We start from the raw sequence: 19,928 nt of genomic DNA on the forward strand, positions 1-19,928 counted from the left end.
TAGTTCTAATGGGGAGCTGTGGCCCATGGCCCACTAGGCCAAGGGAGCTGCCAGATGAAAAGGTTTGGGAACCAATGGCATAGTGGGTTTGGGGTGGTGAGTATGACTGCATTCCCACCCCACTGACCCATACACTTTTCCTTTTGATACAGAGCACCACTTTTGCTTTCCACCTCTGCTGTTCCATCAGGCAGATGTGCAGGAATGGCTTGTGAGGCACATCCAGCATAAGAACATAAGAAGAGCCCTGCTGGATCAAGCCAAAGGCCCATCTAGTCCAGCTTCCTACATCTCACAGTGGCCACCAAATGCTTCAGGGAGCACACAAGACAACAGGCACAACCTGTGTCCTGGTGCCCTCCCCTGCATCTGGCAATCAGAGGCAGCCTACCTCAAAAACAAGGAGCTTGCACATACCTACCAAGGCTTGTAACCTCTTAAAGTCGTCCTCATTTGCTTTTTCTTCCGATAATAATGCTCAAGCATCCATGGATTGGCTTTTACTATCTCCCTCATTTCCATATGATGATTTTGAAAAATAAAAAATCTGTCACGTCCCCCAAGCTGCTCACTGCCTCCCCACAATACCAGCTCCCTCCTACTCACCCCCAAGCCCCTGGAGCAAGGGAAAACAAGCCACTGCCAGTTCTACGAAGAAGAGGTTGCTTCTCACCGCCGTCCCCTCTGAGGGGGCTCTTCCTCCTGCCTCCTCTCCTGCTACCACCGTCCTGGCTCCTCCAACCAGACCACTTGTTTGCTATGTGGGGGGGGGGGACTACGCCCACGTACCACTTCCTTTGGGCTGCTGCACATCATGGCTGGAGAGCCATCTGAGGGTGTAAAGCAGTGGAGCAGCAGTGGGCACAGGCACAGAGACACTCTGTTGGTGGGGCTGGATATAGGCTCGTGCCATATTTCCCTTGCTTCTATCCCCTTCCCTTTCACCTCCCATTCCATCCCTCCACCACTTCCTCCTCCCCATGAACCCTGTGTGCTGTTTCACTGTGATGTGGGACTGGCAACACTTGCAGTAGGTCGCATGTTTATTTGCCAAGCTGTACCCAGGAATTGGCCTCTGCAAACATGTCAGTACCATACATGACCACGCCATGATCCCAGCTTCCCTGCAGCAAGCTGCTGATGTACAGGAGTGCCTTGTGTGGGGGGCTAGATGGATCGCCTTGTACCTGTGTGTTGGAACATCTGTATTTATATCAGCTTGGAGGTGTGTTTCCAAGTGCAGGATGGGTATGCTGGGCTTTTTTCTGGCAGCTGTGCCCAGGGGTGTTGGCTGTTGTGCTACCCTGGGAGTGGGTTGCCCCATTGCTAGTTGCCTGGTGACCTTTGATGCTGTGGTAGCTGCTCAGACTTGCTAGGAACATGTGGGCCAGTCGCTGACCAGCTGCTGTGCATGCACGTTTCACTTGCCACATGGCTTTTGCTAGTCCACTGGTTGCTCTTCGGACCTTCAGTTGCTGAATGTGGGCTGGATGTTGCTAACTTTGCAGTCCATATGCATGATACTGTGTTCCTGCCAGCATTGCATATAATGGTCTCTATACGGTGTGTCTATCCAACGTTGGCGTGACAGTTGGATAGGTCTGGGCCATCGATCTTGTGTCTGTCCCCCAGGCATCTTCTTTCTAGACAGACGTGCCCCAAACATTGGGAGTCATAAAGCAGGTTCCCCAGCCCACTAACCATTTTGGTTGCTCTCATCTTCACCTTTCCCAGATCCATTGAGATATTGGTGCTGAGTGGGGAGGTTTCCAAAGGAGAGAGTCTGATCCGGCATGTGCCACTGCTGCCCCTCCTTGCCCTCCAGGTCCTCCCCCAGAATGCCCCATTCCAGAATGCCCAGGAGCTGGTTGGCAACTGTGGGCCACTGCGTCTTTTTGCAGTGGCAGCTCCAAAATGGCAGCAAGCAGTGCCCTTTGAGCACAACAAAATGGACAGTTACGACTGTGCAACCCTGCTATGCTGTTGTAAACTAGTTTTGGACTGTAAACTTCTTTAGGAATTCAGGTAGTTACTTTCAACTCATAAGAGCATAGGAGGAGCCCTGCTGGATCAGGCCATAGGCCCATCTAGTCCAGCTTCTGTATCTCACAGAGGCCCACCAAATGCCTCAGGAAGCACACAAGACAACAAGAGACCTGTGGCTACTCCTGTGGCTACTCCCTTCCACCCGGCATTCAGAGGTAGCCTCCTTCCTATGGCTTGTAACCTGTGAAGGACTTTCCATCCATGAATCTGCCCAGTTCCCTTTGAAAGGCATCTAGGCCAGATGCCTTTACCGCATCCTGTGGAAAGGAATTTCACAGATTAATTACAAGCTGGATAAATATTTTATTTTGTATGTTTTAACTCTCTCAACGCTCAATTTTAGTGGATGTCCCCTGGTTCTGTTGTTGTGCAAGAGGGAAAAGAACATCCCCTCTATCCACTTTATCTATCCCGTACATCATTTTATTTGTCGCAGGGCACAGGCCTATACATATCTACTCAGAAGAATGTCCTATTAAATAGAACCTACTGTGTTCAGTGAGATTTACCCCAGGAAAATGTGCATAGGATTGCAGCATCAATCATGTCCCACCTTAGGCACCTTTTTTTCTAGACCAGGGGTGCCCAAACCCCAGCCCAGGGGCCACTTGCGGCCCTCGGGGACTCTCAATCAGGCCCTCAGGGAACCCCCAGTCTCCAATAAGCCTCTGGCCCTCCAGAGACTTGTTGGAGCCCGTGCTGGTCCAGCGCAACTGCTGTCAGCATGTGAACGACTGTTCGACTTCTCACCTGAGCTGTGGGGCAAGGACTCCCTCCACTGCTTGCTGTTTCACATCTGCGATGCAGCAGTGACAGCAAAAAAAAGGCTGGCCTTGCTTTGTGCAAGGCCTTTTATAGGCCTTGAGTTACTGCAAGACCTTCATTCATTCTTGTAAGTACCATCTCTAATATATTCATTTATGTAAATTTATTCAAATTTTAAATTGTAAATTGATTCTTTTTTTCCTGGTCCCTGACACAGTATCAGAGAGATGATGTGGCCCTCCTGCCAAAATGTTTGGACACCCCTGTTCTAGACTGACAAGCCCCTAAAGCTGTAGTCTATCCACATAAGGGAGATGCCCCAGCCCACTAATTTTGGTCACTCACTCATATACCTTTTCCAGCTCTACTACATCCTTTTTGAAATGTGGCAGCCAGAACTGTACGCAATATTTCAGATGTGGCCTTACCATTAATTTGTATAATGGCATTATAATGCCAGCCATTTTATTCTCAATGTTTTTTTTTATGATCCCAAGCATGGAAGTGGCCTTTTTCACAGCCACTCCACATTGGGTTGACACATCCATTGAACCCTTTTATGTTTCCTGCCACTCCTCCCTTGTTTCTTTCCATGGCTTTAGCTGGTAGGGTCTTTAGCTGGAAGAGCAAGGACTCCTGGAACTCACTCCCTAAAATGTTGCTCTTTTCCTAACTTCATCAGATACACCAAATACACTCACACACCACTATAGGATGGGAACACAATATACACTGCTTAGGGCACAGCAATATTTCTTTATTGATTGGAGTAAAAAAGGTATTTCTTTGTATACAACCCTTCTGTTACTGTACTTATATAATAGAACCGTAACCATCTTCCAGTCTTGAGGGAGGGGGATTCTCTACAATATGCTGATCTGTAACACAAACCCAGATCCCATGGTTCCATCAGGGCTTCATGTATTGCTATTGTCCACAGTCATTCTCAGAAGGTTACATTGATGCAACCCCCCCCCCGAAACTTGAAAGACAAATACCATATATAAAAATCAATCATGCCACTTGTCAGCTCTTTTGTTGACTTAGAGTCCAATCCTATGCCTGTCTACTCAGAAGTAAGTCCCATTATAATCCATGGAGCTTACTCTCAGGAAAGCATGGATAGAATTGCAGCCAAAGAAAGACAAGAGAAGAGTAGGTCAAATCTCACAAACATGTTTTCTCCTGCTGTGCACCTGCGCATAAAGCCGCATGGAGTGTCAAGAATGGGCTGGCTCTGTCCCTAGTAATTATCAAAAACATGGTGCTTTATTCTTCTTCTCAAGGGATTCTTCCAGAGATAGGTTTTGAAGCCAATATGAGAAACATTAGAAATGAGAGCAACCAGAGAGGAGATATCTTGTACTGGGCATGAATGGACTGGTGCATAAGGACCTCCTGTCCTGCTGAGAGCCAGAGTCAGATTCAGAGAAGGTGGAACTTGGCCAGTTTGCAGTTGGTTGGTAACCTTCAGTCTCGAAAGACTATGGTATAAGCCTACAGCACCTGGTATTCTGAGGCGGTCTTCCATCCAAGTACTAACCAGGCCTGACCCTGCTTAGCTTCCGAGATCAGAGGAGATCAGGCATGTGCAGGGTAACAGTTGCTGCCTTGGCCAGTTTAACAATGTTTAACAAAGTCCCTTTCAGATCTGAGGCTCTGGTTGACTCCATTTGTTATTAATGATGGCTGTGTGTTTGTGTTTGTGTTTGTGGGTGTGATGGGAGATATTCCCAGAATGCTACTGCTGCAATTGCTAACACTGGCGCTACTACCCTGTCCTCCCCGGGCAATGCTGAAGACAAAATGCCCTCTTGGTTGGATAAGTGATCAAAGAGGCCCATTTAATTATTACAAGCCAGGAGACTACCAGATTAGCAGGCTGATCTCGACAACAAATTCTATCTTCCGACCGTATGTTTTCTCGGAGTCTCCCATTCACAGATTTTCAAAGTAAGTAACCATGTGGCGATGGGAGTCACAGCAGCTGCACCTGGTTCTGATTCACTCCTCTCAATCCTATTCATCAAGGACTGTCCTGATTTCCTGCTCCTGTCCTTATTGGAATCTGGTAAATCATGCCTTTTCTCCTCTGTTGGGAAAAATGGGAATAATTTTGCGGGGAGGCAATAAGGTGAAGCCACCACCTACTCACAACCTGCCATTTCACAAGCTTTAAGGTAAAGGTAAACCTTAAGGTAAAGATTAGACAAATGAGAGAGTACACTTACTTTCTCCTTCCTTCGCCTAACTTCTCAGTCTCCCTCCCTCCCCTCACAAAGATGCTTAGCACACTTACCTTGGCACTATCCTGTTCGACTTGCAGCCAGGTGTCTCTTCCCTACGTACACATGTGCATAGCACATGGAGTGCAAAACACTGAAGCAGAGTAAAATCCAGACATTTCTGGATGCACCTTTTTTTTTTTTTGCAAAAGATGCAGGAATTTGACTCAGTCATTGAATAGATGATCCCAAGACATGTTTTCATTGCAGCATAGCAGGCATGCGTTTCTGGAACCTCCTGCCCTTTTTCTTTGCCATTCATGAGATCAACCAGAATCCCAGGCTCCTGTCCAATGTCTCCCTTGGCTACAACGTCTATGAGAACTATTTCAATGCAAAACTGACTTCCGATGCCATGACAGACCTGCTGTCTACTGGGCAAAAGAGTCTTCCAAACTACACCTGTGGAAGGAGGAATAAACTGGTGGCGGTTCTGGAAGGGGCTGACTCTGCAATCTCCAGTCAGATTTCAAGCATGTTGGGCATCTACAAAATCTCACAGGTACAAAGAATGGGTGGTTCAGACTGCATGTAATTCCGCTTCATAGGCTGACTTGCATGGTCAAAAACAGGACACTGAGTATCTACAATGGGAACTGAAGTTCAGAATAGCAGTTCAGGTTGCTAAAAAGAGTCTGAGTGAAATTTGGCTATACATGTACACACAAGTCTCTTTGATCCCTCTGTCACCTTTGCATAAAGAGGTTTGTCAGATTTTGGACACAAGTCCAAGGAAATACAAGCTTAGATGAGTGTACACACAGCTAGTGGCAATTCCAATTTCAGATTTCATGTAACTCTCTAGAAGAAGAAAGAAAAGAGAAGGAAAAATCCCCAAGATTTGTGTGTGTGGATTTATCTTTCTTCTCTATTTTTAGCCTTCTCCCACACCATTTAAGCATCCCCTCCCTACACAGGGCAAAGAATCAGTGGTGGCTGCAAACATTACAGCTGGTCAACAATTACAGTTGCCGGAACCCCCACAGATGCAGAAACCTGTGGATAAGTGAATCCATGGGGCTGGGCACTCAACAGACCTCTAAAAACAACTGGAAGCACCTTCTGGTCACATCCGGAGGTAGTCTGAGGCCTGGGGAAGCTGCATGTGGCTTCCCTGTGCCTCAAAAAGTTTCCCGGATGCCTCCACCGCCGGTTCAAAGCTCATGGTGTGTTAAAACAGGGGGTTCCGAACCTGCAGCTAAAAAGGGCAGACCTGTAAAAAGGGCAGACCACACATGAGCATGGAGATTAGAAGTCCTAAATTAGCTGGGCAATTGAGGGCACAATCCTAACCCCTTATGTCAGTGCTTTCCAGCACTGCCATAGCAGTGCCAATGGGACGTGTGCTGCATCCTGCAGTTGGGTGTCACTCACGGGGGCCTCCTAGGAGTAAGGGAATGTTTGTTCCCTTACCTCAGAGCTGCACTGCCCTTATGTCAGTGCTGGAAAGCACTGACATAAGGGGTTAGGATTGCACCCTAAATGACATATTAATGGTGAACTGGTTTTTCATCACAACAGTGTTTCCCAGTGCAGAATTTCTAACCACAGAAATGAATCACAGTTGCATGCTTGCATCTGACAATGAATAGGGTTGTAGTCTGGGCTACTGTTGGGGCAGGCAATAAACTTGTTTCTTATGCCTGGTAACCAGCTCAGCACTCTCCTTCTCTCTATATTTCCTCCTCCTCTCTGTTCCCCCTCTTCCAATCCAGGGAATGGAAAAGCAGTTGAGGTAAATCTGTGGACACAGATGGGTCATCCCTCCAGCAATCCCCTGCCTAAGGCAACCATATCAGTTGACCTCTTGAATGGGCTAGTCCTAAATGGGTGACAACGGAAGACAGTTAGAACTCCCTGTTGGCTCAGGGAATCAGTCTTCCCGTGTGCACCATCAGAACTGTATATGGGTTACCATACACTGAGTATAAAAGACAGGACCTGCCCCAAAGAGTTTCCACTAGAGTCCTGCAAGGAACCCCTTGACTTCCTCTGTTCAAACTTGAACTTTCATTCAGTTCTTTGACAAAAAGACCAGAGCTGCATGTGGGATGATGAGAGCAATATATGGGTCTTCCTTTAATGTATATTTCACCCATCAGAACGATGAACGTTTTGTGAAATATATCTGAGATCATCCAGAAAACAAAAATCCAACTTTTTTCCTTTCCTTGATAGGTCAGTTATAGTTTTCTGAGTCAAGCTCAAAAAGATAAAATTCAGTTTCCTTTTTTCTTCCGGGTGGTCCCCAAACAAGAACCCCCTTTCGTGGGGATTGCCAAGCTACTCCTGCATTTCAAATGGACGTGGATTGGGCTCCTGGCTCCAGACAATGACCATGGAGAAAAGTTCATCAACACCTTCACAGATGTGATCACAAAGAGGGGTCTTTGTGTTGCCTTCTCAGAAAGAATCCCAGTGCTGAATTTGGAATATGAGCAGTTCAACATGGAAGCATTTCTGATGCAGGATCAAGTCAATGTAGTGGTGTATCATGTGGACTCCAATGCAATGCTGATGCTGGCAGCATTAATGAGGTTATTTCATATGAGAACTAAGCCAACTGCGGGGAAAGTCTGGATTGCAGTGTCTTTACAGGACCTCAGCTTGAGATTGTTTTACAGAATGGCTGGCATCCAGCACATCCACGGTTCTTTGTCTTTCTCAATCCAGGAACGTAAGCATACAGAATACGACAATTTTGACTCACAGTTGTCTGCCATCCAACTGTTTGGGGAGAAAGCATTTCATTGTTTTTATTCAAGGACTGTGTTTTCTGTGAAAGGTTACATAAGATACACAGAGAAACAGAGAAGGGAGAGCTTGCCCCAGGATGTGATTGAAAGAGTTCTGTCTCAGGACAGTTACAGCATTTGCAAGACTATCCAGGCTGTGGCACAGGCCCTCCACGCTGCATTCGCATCCAGACCACTGAATCGGAGACTGACAGCGGGTGCCAGAAGGCTAGAGCATGAATTGGCCCAGCCCTGGCAGGTATTCCTCTTTCCTCACAGATACCTGGACTGACCATCAGTTGTGCAATTCCAGGTCTAGGCTCTGAAACCTTTTCAAACGTTGCAGTGTCTATTACTGATATCCCACTAAAAATCCCCTCTATAGCAAATGGCGCATTTAGAGTTAATGTTGAGAGAAGTGGAGTTTTCTGGGGGGTGCTAGAAAAAAAGTGGAAAGACCCCCTACCTCCACACTATACTCCCAATCCAATTGGTGGTCTCTTGAGACTTCTACACAAGACAGTACTAAACCTACAAGTGCTATGTTTGGTGTTACACGTTCTTTGGCCTGCCTCTTCTCAACGGATTCAAGCTGTGTAGTTCTAGGGGATCTACCTTCATTACTGGAGGAATCCTGTCTGAAGCAGGGCCTGCAGAACTGTCACCATCGATAACTCATCCTGGATGGAATCCATCCTGGTAGGAGCTGTCACTGACTCCATCTGCCTGTACATGCTGCATGTACAGCTTCCAAGACCTGCAGCACCTACTTATAGGACAGTGGTTCTCAACCTGAGGTATGGGTACCCCCAGGGGTACTTGCCAAGACCTTTAGGGGGTACTTGGAAAAGCATTGAATAACGGTGGGAAAAGGCAGGTCCGTATTAGAATGCCTTGTGGGGCTTATGAGGGGCACAATTTATGGAGATGGGCTGCCAAAGGGTACGCAAGTCAAAAAATGTTGGGAACCGCTGTTATAGGACAGTGGAGCTTGGGTGCCAGCAGAGCACATCAAGGTTATCAGGAAGATGCTGCAAAGCTCCACGGTCATTTTTAGTCTGCATCACACCTGTGCAGGTGGAGCTCTTTTAATGGGCAGGGCTGATATATTTAACACCTTTCCCGTTCTGTAAATGTAGCTTCACGCTTTTCTGAGAAACTCCCATTTCTACAATACTTCCATGGATAGATTTTATGTGGATGAGGATGGGGATCTGACAGGTGACTTTGATATTGTGAATTTTGTGGGGTTTCCCAATCATTCCTTGACTTCAGTGAATGTTGGGAGACTGGAGAGGAAGAATGTTACAGAGATTCAGCTCACCATTGAACAGGATGCCATTGTGTGGCCCAAAGCATTTAACCAGGTAGGAAACCCCAATGATTTCACTTTATCCCCTTTAATATCATCAACTGACCTCTAAGGACTTGTTTTGTACTGTCCATCATACACAAAGGGTGAGATTCCTGCCCCAAATATGTGACATGATCCAGGGCAAGCAGTGTGGAGAGAATAATCAGACAGGAAGTAGATTACATACCAAGTTGTGTTGGAAAAGAGGTAGAGAACTGGGCCAAGCCCCATGGTGGCTAAACAAGGGTGCAGTCAAAGGGGTGCAGAACTTGGGCACATCCCCTGCATGGGATGTCATCAGCAGGAGCACCCAGGGGCTGCCTTGGGAACTTGTTTTGAAGGACTTTGATCAAGCAGAAACATTAGGCTCAGTACAGGGCAAACTGAGAAATTTGCCAAGGTGCATTGATCAGTCATCTTTCCCAAGGGCTGTGTGAGACGCAGGATGTAGTTCATGGTACAACAAGGGTACAATTCTGTTCAAATTTATCCAAGAGGAAGCACTATGTAAAAATACAGAGATTAGCACCCTGCATAATAAGAACCTAAGAACAGCCCCTCTGGTTCAGTCCATAGGCCCATCTAGTCCAGCTTCCTGGATCTCACAGTGGCCCACCAAATGCCTCAGGAAGCACACAAGACAACAAGACTCTCATGGTGCTATCCCTTGCATCTGGCATTCCGAGGTAACCCACTTCTAAAATCAGGAGGTTGCATCATGGCTTGTAACCCATGATGGACTTTTCCTCCAGAAATTCCTCCAGAAATTTTCCTCCAGAAATTTGTCCAATCCCCTTTTTCAAGGCATCTAGGCCCGATGCCATCACCACATCTCCTGTGGCAAGGAGTTCCACAGACTAATTACACACTGTTAAGAAATGTACATGAGTAAAGAAAGTACCTGATGTACCTTTTATATGTATCAGGCGTATTTTTTTCGTTCAATATTTCCATTTTTACGGTGTAGCTTTAATACTGTACAAATGCAACACACTCCAAGAGTTCGGGATGAAAGGCGGTAACTCTTTAAATGAAGATTAATATGTATCAAAATAGGAACTATTGGCAGGAAAAGAAAAAACCAAATGGAGAAATTGAAAGTTGATTCTTTTGCTGTATACCCTGAGTGGGGTGTATTATAAGAAGCCACAACTTCAAAAATGTACCACTACACCATGTTGCTAACCTTGATCCCATCAGCCAAATGGGGATATTCTTCATTCTTTTAAGAAATCACCTGCACATGATCATCATGTGGCTGGATGATGCCTTCCCCTATAATTTAAGAGTCTGTCCAGTTTACTTGTTGCTTTTTAAGTTGCTGAATTCATTTGAATAGTTTCAGGTTCTTTTGCTACTCCCAAATGGCTGGCACCTTGCCTAGCGGTGAAATGGAGAGATAGAGACACACTGCACATTGTACCACTTCCAACAGTATGTTACCCTGCACATGCCTGATCTCATCTGATCTTGGAAGCTAAGCAGGATCAGCCCTGGTTAGTACTTGGATGGGAGACCACCTGGTAATACCAGGTGCTGTGGGCATATACCATAGTCTTTCGAGACTGAAGGTTGCCAACCATTTTCTCTGGATATTTCCACTTCACTTTGCTGGTGCTTAACTTTAAAGCCCTACACATGATGTAGCCCCAGGGTAATTTTTCACATGACTTCTCATTTAAAACATATCCCTTCCCCATGCTCTTTGAACATCTCATGAATTCTGATTTGAGTGGCTCAATCACCTGGAGTATTGTGTCCAATTCTGGGCAGCCCACTAAGAACATAAGAACATAAGAACAGCCCCACTGGATCAGGCCATTGGCCCATCTAGTCCAGCTTCCTGTATCTCACAGTGGCCCACCAAATGCCCCAGGGAGCACACCAGATAACAAGAGACTTCATCCTGGTGCCCTCCCTTGCATCTGGCATTCTGACATAGCCCATTTCTAAAATCAGGAGGTTGCGCATACACATCATGGCTTGTACCCCGTAATGGATTTTTCCTCCAGAAACTTATCCAATCCCCTTTTAAAGGCGTCTAGGCCAGTCGCCATCACCACATCCTGTTGCAAGGAGTTCCACAGACCGACCACACGCTGAGTAAAGAAATATTTTCTTTTGTCTGTTCTAACTCTCCCAACACTCAATTTTAGTGGATGTCCCCTGGTTCTGGTGTTATGTGAGAGTGTAAAGAGCATCTCCCTATCCACTCTGTCCATCCCCTGCATAATTTTGTATGTCTCAATCATGTCCCCCCTCAGGTGTCTCTTTTCTAGGCTGAAGAGGCCCAAACGCCGTAGCCTTTCCTCATAAGGAAGGTGCCCCAGCCCCGTAATCATCTTAGTCGCTCTCTTTTGCACCTTTTCCATTTCCACTATGTCTTTTTTGAGATGCGGCAACCAGAACTGGACACAATACTCCAGGTGTGGCCTTACCATAGATTCGTACAACAGCATTATAATATTAGCCGTTTTGTTCTCAATACCTTTCCTAATGATCCCACTGTTAGAAAGATGCAGCCAAACTGGAGCAGGTTCAGAGGAGAGCGACCAGGATGATCAGGGGGCTGGAGGACAAGCCCTATGTTGAGGAAAGGTTGATGGAACTTGGCATGTTCGGACTGGAGGAGAGAAGGCTGAGAGGGGATGTGAGAGCTCTCTTCAAATACCTAAAGGCTGTCATATGAAATCAGGGAATCATTTATTCTCAGCTGTCTCTGAAAGTAGAACTAGAAACAGTGCATACAAACAGCAACAGAGGAGAGGAAAGGAAAAAAATTCCTGACGGTCAGGGCAGTTCAGCAGTAGAGCAGATTGCCGAGAGAGGTGGTGGACTCTCCCTCACTGGAGATCTTCAGACAGAGGCTGGACAAGCACCTGTTGGAGATGCTCTGAGAGGATTTCCTGCCTAAGGCAGGGGGTTGGACTAGATGACCTATTAGGCCCCTTCCAACTCTATGATTCTATATGCAGTGTGGCTACCAGCACTAAGGAGGAAAGCATTTTCTATTGTGAAAGTTTCCTTGTGGAGTTCTCGACCTCTGGAGGTTCCTGTGGCCAATACCCTGAGAGCATTTTGCCCTGAGAGCATCCTGTCAGTTTCAATTGTTGTGCACCACATTGGAGACTTGCTTTGATGGTGAAAGGAGGTTTAAAAATTACAGCATTTTGGGTCCGATCCTATCCAGCATTCCAGCATGGATGCAGCTATGCTGATCGGCCATGTGCTGCATTCTACAGTGGGGGGGGGGCAGTCATGGAGGCCTTCTCAACACAAGGGAAAACTTGTCCCCTTAATTCAGGGCTGCATTGCAGCTGCATCCGCATTGGTACGCGTGGACGCGATTGGGCCCTTATGGCACAACCACATCCTCCAGTTGTACCAGTGGCGTACATGCCAGTTGTGAACCTACCATTAGGTCCGATGGGCAAATGCCCCAGGCAAGAGCCTCTAGGACCCCGTGGAAGCCTCTCTGAGGCTCCCGACGGGGTCAGAAACTGTGCTTCCAGTTTTCCAGAAGCACAGTCTATAGTGTTGGAGAACCTCAGAGAGGCCTCCCCAATGCGGGCTCAGGTCGTGCAAGGCTCCATGATTCTCAGGTGAGGGGGGGTGGATTTGCACATGGGGGATTGACGACAGCCCTCATTGCGGACCTTTGCCCCGGGTGCAGGGCTGGGGAGATCTGCTGCTGCTGCACGCTCCACTGGCACACGCTGTCGCCAATGTGCTGTAAAGCATATTGTGATAAAACACCAGTTAAGAGCACCAGTGGGAAACCTCTGCTGTCCCGCTGATGCCAACTCAGGTAGCAGTGCATGGCAGAGAAGGCAAGCCAGCTCAAGAGGCAGAACAGGGCACAGGGAGGGTGTAACAGAGGTGGTACAATGGGGCAGAGGTGGCAATGGGAGCAGGGGATGAGCGGGCTGAGCCTGGGGGAGGGATCAGGGGCACTGGAACATGCCATATTCTGTCCCCCTTCCCAAGCAGGATCCACCAATAGGGGGCGACATGGATGTGTGCCAGCAATGTAGCCGGTGCAGGTCTGAGTTGTCCCATTGTAGCCGCTTTATGCCCCTTCAGAGCAGAGAAAGGAGCTGTTTATGCCCCTTCAGAACCTCTTCCCGTGTTTGGCTGATGTTCTTTGACTTTCTGCTCAGACCCTGCCTCAGTCTAAGTGTACGGAAAGGTGTCGTCCTGGATACGTCAAGGTGATGAAAAGGAGAGTCGGTTTGCTGCTACGACTGTGCTCCCTGCGAAGGGGAGACCGTCTCCGCTCAGGAGGGTAAGGGGCTCAAGGGGGAAGGCTGGCCATGAGGAAGAGGGCAGTAGGAGGAATCAGCATGATCCACCGGTGGGACCGGATGCTTATTCCCATTGGCCCAAGCCAAACAGAATTAGTGCACTTTGCATAGCATGCTCACCATCTGCCTTACATGCAAAAGGGGCAGATGCGTAAGTGAAGCTAGGTTTGAGACAGGTCCAGGAAGGTGGACAAGTCACACAGAGAGTAGCACTGTAGGGGCTGGGCTTGCTAGTAGTGGGAAGGATGGGGGAAAGGAGAAGAACCAGAATAATAGAAGGCACTTCCCCAACTGCATAGTCATGAGTAATGAAAAAGTGCTTTTCAGATGCAGCTCATTGCACCAGCTGCCCAGAAGATCAGCATCCAAACAAGGACCAAGATCAATGCATCCCCAAGCGTATAAATTTCTTATCCTACAAAGAACCCTTGGGAATAATCCTTGTTTCCTTTGCTCTATTCTTCGCCCTTACCACTGCCTTTGTTCTCGGAATCTTCATTCAGTTCCGTGACACTCCAGTAGCCAAAGCCAACAACCGCAACCTCACCTACATGCTCCTGGTCTCCCTCTTGCTTTCCTTCTTGTCCTCCTTTCTATTCATTGGTCAACCCTGGAAGGTGTCCTGCCTTCTCTGACAAACTTTCTTCAGTGTCATCTTTTCGGTTGCCGTCTCTTCTGTATTGGCCAAAACAATCACTGAGGTGGTGGCATTCATGGCCACCAAACCAGGAAGCAGGATGAGGAAATGGCTGGGGAAGACTTTGGCAAACTCCATTGTCTTTTGTTCCTCCATTGTTGAAGTAGGCATCTGCACGGTCTGGCTGGGAGTCTCTCCCCCATTTCCAGACTCTGACATACACTCCCAGCCTAGTCACATCGTACTGCAGTGTAACGAAGGGAGCATCATCATGTTTTATGTTGCCCTTGGCTACATGGGCTTTCTGGCCGCCATCTCCTTCACTGTGGCCTTCCTAGCCAGGAAGCTGCCTGGAGCCTTCAATGAAGCCAAGCTGGTCACCTTCAGCATGCTGGTCTTCTGCAGTGTGTGGGTGTCCTTTGTGCCCACCTACCTGAGCACGAAGGGGAAGTACATGGTTGCTGTGCAGGTCTTCTCCATCTTGGCCTCCACTCTGGGATTATTGGGTTGCATCTTTATGCCCAAATGCTACATCATTATATTGAGGCCTAATCTGAATACAAAGGAGCATTTAATTTTAAAATCAAAAGATGCCATCTAAGATGATATTTGAGTTTGAAGACTTTGCTTTTAATTCTGTTTGTGCTTTGCTGTTAGAAAACTCAAATACTTGCTGTGCGGGTGAATCCATTCCTGGACAGTGTTGCAGCACATCTCTCTTTACTTCACATACCTTATACATGAAAGTAATAAAAATAATTAAAGTAAATATATGACACTAGAGTGGCCATATGAAATTTTGTTTTCATTATCTACATATATTTTACCACTTTTTATACCCCTTTTGCCCTGCTTTTCAATCTCTAAAGGGTCACTCATGGTGGCTTACAACAGAAATTAACATGAACATTTATAAAACATCACAAATGAACAATAAATAGTAATCTACAATTAAAACAAAATGAATATAATAGGGGTTAGAAGAACTAGTTAAGGACTAAAAGACAGTAGCTAACTGGGAACTGGGAGCAATAAATCATGGGGTATGAATTCATCCGGAACATCTGAACAAACAACAAAAAATAGTTTGCTAGATGGTGCAAAAATGACAACAAGACCAGATGGATCCCGCAGCGCAGAGGATTCCACAAAGCTGGGGCTACGGCAAAATGGACCATGTCACATGTTCCACAAAATGAACTTGGGAGTAGGAATATGGGAGCAGGATCTCTGATGTTGAACAAAAAGACTGAGCAGACTCAAGTTTTGAAAAGTTAGCTCCTTGAACATCCTGGTTCCAGACCAGTAAAGGCTGCAAAAACAACCAGCACCTTCCGTAGAGCACGGAAGCACACTAGGAACCCATGAAGAATGTTCAAAATGGGAGTTAGATGCTCCCAGTCCTGAAAAGAACTTGTGCATCCCATTCTGCTCTGCCTGCAGTTTCCAGAATCCTTTGAAGGATGCGCTCTTAAGAGCGACCCCATTTTAGCCCTTCATCACCGTCTGATTCCAACTAGACTCTTGTGAAAATGTCCAGTTGAAATTGATAGACTTCTACGTTTGCACACTCTGCCTTCCCTTGTGCTTTATCCCTCGGGGCAGGTTCCACATCAAAGGGGGAGAGGTAGGACAGAAAGTTACTCAGCAAGCTGTGAACAGAGTCAGGAGATGACCGATACAGGCAGGATATCTGCTATACAGCCATTTATTCCAGGATTTGGCTTGGTTTCCAATGCAGCCTATACCTTCATCTTGACAGGGCAGGGGGTAAAGGAGGTTCCTCTAGTCTTGCTCCTACGTTGAGCTCTGCTAGCCCCTGACCCCTTTTACATGAGTAACACCCCATGGAGGGTTGAGGGATATGGGAGGGGCTCACCGACCTGGGTTCCCCACTTGCTTCGCCCCTTCTGCTGCCACTCTTCCTGCTCTCCGTGTCTTTTCCTCTTGCCCCTCTGCAATCTTCTGGTTTTTCTGGCTGTTCCCTCGTTGCTCATTTGGCCTCATCTCTTGGCTTTCCACCAGTCTCACCACTGCTGCTCTGTCCTCCTGTTTCCCAATGTGCTCGCCCATGACCCTGGTTTCCTCTGCTTTCCGCATCTTCCCCCCTTCCCCCCAGTTCAACTTCATCTAGTTCCTTCCTGTCTCTTCTACCTTCTCACCTCTCTTCCCCTTCCTTGAAATTCTCCCTTCCGTCTTCACTGTCCCCACCTTTCTACACTTCTACCCTGGCCTCAGACTCCAGGTTCCTCCTTGTCTCTGTCCCCATTGCTCTCTCTGCTTCCACTTTCACTGCCTTCTCCCTGACTCCCCCTTTGTCTAGAACTGTAATATCTCCTGCCACCCCTTCTCTTTCCCCGTCCCTGTCTGAGCCAACTGTGTTGTGACTCAGCTCCTGCAGTTGGGCGAGATGTTCAGAAGCCTGGCACTGATGCCTCTGCCAGCCAGGCCTCATGCACTGCAAAGGCACTTCTGGTTTCTGCTAAATCCATTGGGCACAACATTTTTTTTCCCAGCAGTTCATGTCAACTTGATGCATATCTGAAGCTTAACATGCGTTTATACTGTGTATGTGTTTATATAACACATTTTTATACTGCCCTTGTTGCGAGCTGCGTTGTGCCCAGGCCGCTCCGGAACCACTCCGGTCTGCTGCTGGAGCTCCGCCAACGGCTTGGCACGGCAGACAGCTGCACAGCTGTTGTTGTTTCTGCGCCTCAAGGCCGAAGCACTATCACCCCCGGCGACAAGGAAGACTCAGAGGCAGAGGTTCTCCACCACACTCCTCCTTTACTTATGTACAGATATTTACAGAGTCCAAGTAGTACAAACGGTACACGATCCACTCTCCAACCAATGTAGCCTCCGGCTCACAATGCTCTGCTTCTCCCACACACTTGCTTGCCTCTGCTGGACATTTATACTTCCTGCATTCAATCAGAGCGTTGGAAATACTGCACAGTCATGCTGACTGTGCAGGTGCTGCCACACGCACGCACACTCACATTATGTCACCTGATGCACATCACCTGATGTTGCATCAGCTTGAGGCTCCCAGGATGCTGTGCAGTCCTGGTTTGGCCAAGGCTTCAGGCCTGTTACTGTACAGCCAGCAAATTACTTGTCAGGACTGGGGATCAACCCGTGACAGCCCTTCCTCCAAGGAACTACTCCCCTTCTTTTGTCCTCCCAACAGCCCTGTGAGGTAGGTGAGGCTGACTGGCCCAACATCACCTAGGAAGCCCCATGGCTGAGCATGTGGGTCCTGACAGACAGTTTGAGAAACACTGGCATATAAGATCATGTCAGATGTTATTGGTACAACTGAGGCAACAAGCAGACTGCCTGTGGGATTTCCTGGGATGCTCTATTTGATGATTTGCTCCTTTGCTAAGTCACAAAAGACAAGGGAGAAGGAGGTTGAGCCTCACAAAACATGTTTCCTCCAGCTGCACACCTGCGCATGGAGCCGCACAGCGTCCAGAATGGTGCAAGGTTGTCTCAGTCCCTAGCAATTATCAAAAACACTGTGCTTGATTCTTGTTCTCAGCAAAGCTCAAGGGATTCTCCCAAAGATCACCTTGGAAGCCAATAAGAGAAACATCAGAAAGGAGTGTGGGCGCAGCGGAGATTCTCAGAATGCTGCTGTCGCTAATGCTACTGCCCCTTACTGCCTGGGGGATGCCGAAGACAAAATGCTCTCTTGGTTGGATAAGTGATCGAAATGGCCCGTTTAATTATTACAAGCCAGGAGACTACCAGATCAGCGGGCTGGTATCGACTACCAGTGCTATATTTGACCCATATGTTTTCTCTGAACCTCCTGTGAACATTTTTATTGCGTAAGTAATCACGTGGGGGAGGAAGTTCCAGCCGCTCCACCTAGTTCTGACTCAAACGTCTCGATTATTCCCATTTTGTTCAGGGACTGTCATTAATACTTGGTGCTCGTGTCTTGTCAGGGTGACCAGATACAGTGGAGGACAAAGTACTTCTGTCTTTATAGATATAGTACCCATATAGTATCTATAACCAGGGCTTTTTTCTAATGCAATGCGGGGGGACGGCATTCCGGCACCTTTTTGCAGGGGCCCCTCCCCTTCGGAGGCATTCCGGGGGGGAGCAAAACAGAGGCATTCGCTGGGTAGGTGCTGGGGGGTGCAGGGTGGGCGGGTGCCTGGCCCCTGCCTGACAGCACAACGACCCCCTCCTGCCCCCATCTCCAAGCTCTTGCCTGAGCCCAGCCCACCTCCCCTCCCCTCCCCCGTACTCTGCTTCCCCGCGCAGCTTCCAAGCCAGTGGAGGGTGCGGGGGACACGTGCCGACGCCAAGGAGGAGGATGGACAGCCAGCCAGCCAGGGAGATGGCTGCGGCACCCATGGACCGCCCAGTTACTGACTTGGCAGAGGAGGAGGGGAAGGAAGCTGGCTGATGCAACCCCCATGCCAATCTGCAGCAGGAGCCTAGGCGTGTCTACTCAGAAGTAAGTCTCATTGTGCTCAATGGGGCTTGCTCCTGGGAAAGCGTGTGTAGCCTTGCAGCCTGAGAGCCCAAGCCTATGTATGTCTACTCAGAAGTAAGTTCCATTGTGTTCAATGGGGCTTACTCCTGAGAAAGTGTCATAGCCTTGCAGCCTGAGTAGACTGGCAGAGGAAGAGCTCTGAGGCTGCAGTCCTATCCACACTTTCCTGGGAGGAAGCCCCACTGCCTCTACTGGGTCTGACTTCTGAGGAGACAGGCACAGGATTGGGCCCTGAGGCTGCCATCCTATCCACAGTAAGCCCCATTCACTAATATGGACTTCTGAGTAGACATGCATAGGAGTGGGCTCTTAGGCTGCAATCCTAGGCACTTTCCTGGGAGTAAGCTCCATTGACTAGAATGAGACTTACTTCAGAGTAGACATACCTAGGATTGGGCTCTTAATCCTGGCAGAGATATATATCTGCACCCATTTTCACATGTTAAGGGCAGGTGAAAAGGGATTCTACGTGTGTACAACGTGCTGTCCAGCCTTGCCAGAGATCCTCCTTATCCTTCCCTCCGCCAGCCAGCGTTTGCAGCTCCTCTCCAGCAATGCACAGCAGCTGCTCAGGGCAGCAGAGAACATACAATTGCATGCCAAGCGCCTTCCCAAAGACACAGAGTATTCTGATACCTGAATTAAACCATATTTAATCACTTGTTTGCAAACGTAGCTGTTTCTGTGTGCACCTAAGGACCCCTCTCATGTAAGAATTCCTTTTTTGTTCTTACTCCCACAGTTGCTTAGAGTAATTTTACTACATGGAAGCCATTTTCCGGAATCCATTCACTGCTTCCTCTCCTCGAAGTAGTGCCATACTACACGCTACAAGTGCACCTGTACAGTATTTTTCCCCATGTGTAGAAAAAGTAACTAGGGGAAAGGGATGTGGAGATTGACAGCCCAATTCTATGCATGTCTACTGAGAAGTAAGTTCATCTTTAGGGGGGAAGCACATAAAAAATATTTTATTTCTCTAATAAAAAATGGCTTATAAATAAATGAATGAATGAATGAATGAATGAATGAAAGATTAAGAAGTTGTGAGTTCCTGCACTTTTTTTTTTTTTTTTTACAAAAGAAGCACTGTCTATAACTATAGTATAGAAGAAGGGGCTGGCTAAGCCTAGCAGTTACTTCTATCTCAAACTGCATGTGAAGTCTAATCCCAGCTTGTCACTGAAGTAATGATGGCTTCTTTTCTACATGCCTCTAAGAGAATTAGACAAATTTCTGGAGGAAAAGTTCATTACGGGTTACAAGTCATAGTAGGTATG

At 47.6% G+C, this 19,928-nt stretch overlaps 1 long non-coding RNA gene and 1 pseudogene across 1 annotated transcript in view; both read right to left on the reverse strand.

Annotated features, from left to right (window-relative positions):
* Positions 1–19,928, reverse strand: part of LOC136640659 (uncharacterized) — a 39,265-nt gene that overhangs the window by 7,578 nt on the left and 11,759 nt on the right. The gene's annotated exons all lie outside the window — the stretch shown is intronic.
* LOC136643046 (5S ribosomal RNA) lies at positions 4,306–4,422 on the reverse strand (annotated as a pseudogene).

This window comes from Tiliqua scincoides, chromosome 2 (assembly GCF_035046505.1).
Source record: "Tiliqua scincoides isolate rTilSci1 chromosome 2, rTilSci1.hap2, whole genome shotgun sequence".
Classification (NCBI taxonomy): Eukaryota; Metazoa; Chordata; class Lepidosauria; order Squamata; family Scincidae; genus Tiliqua; species Tiliqua scincoides.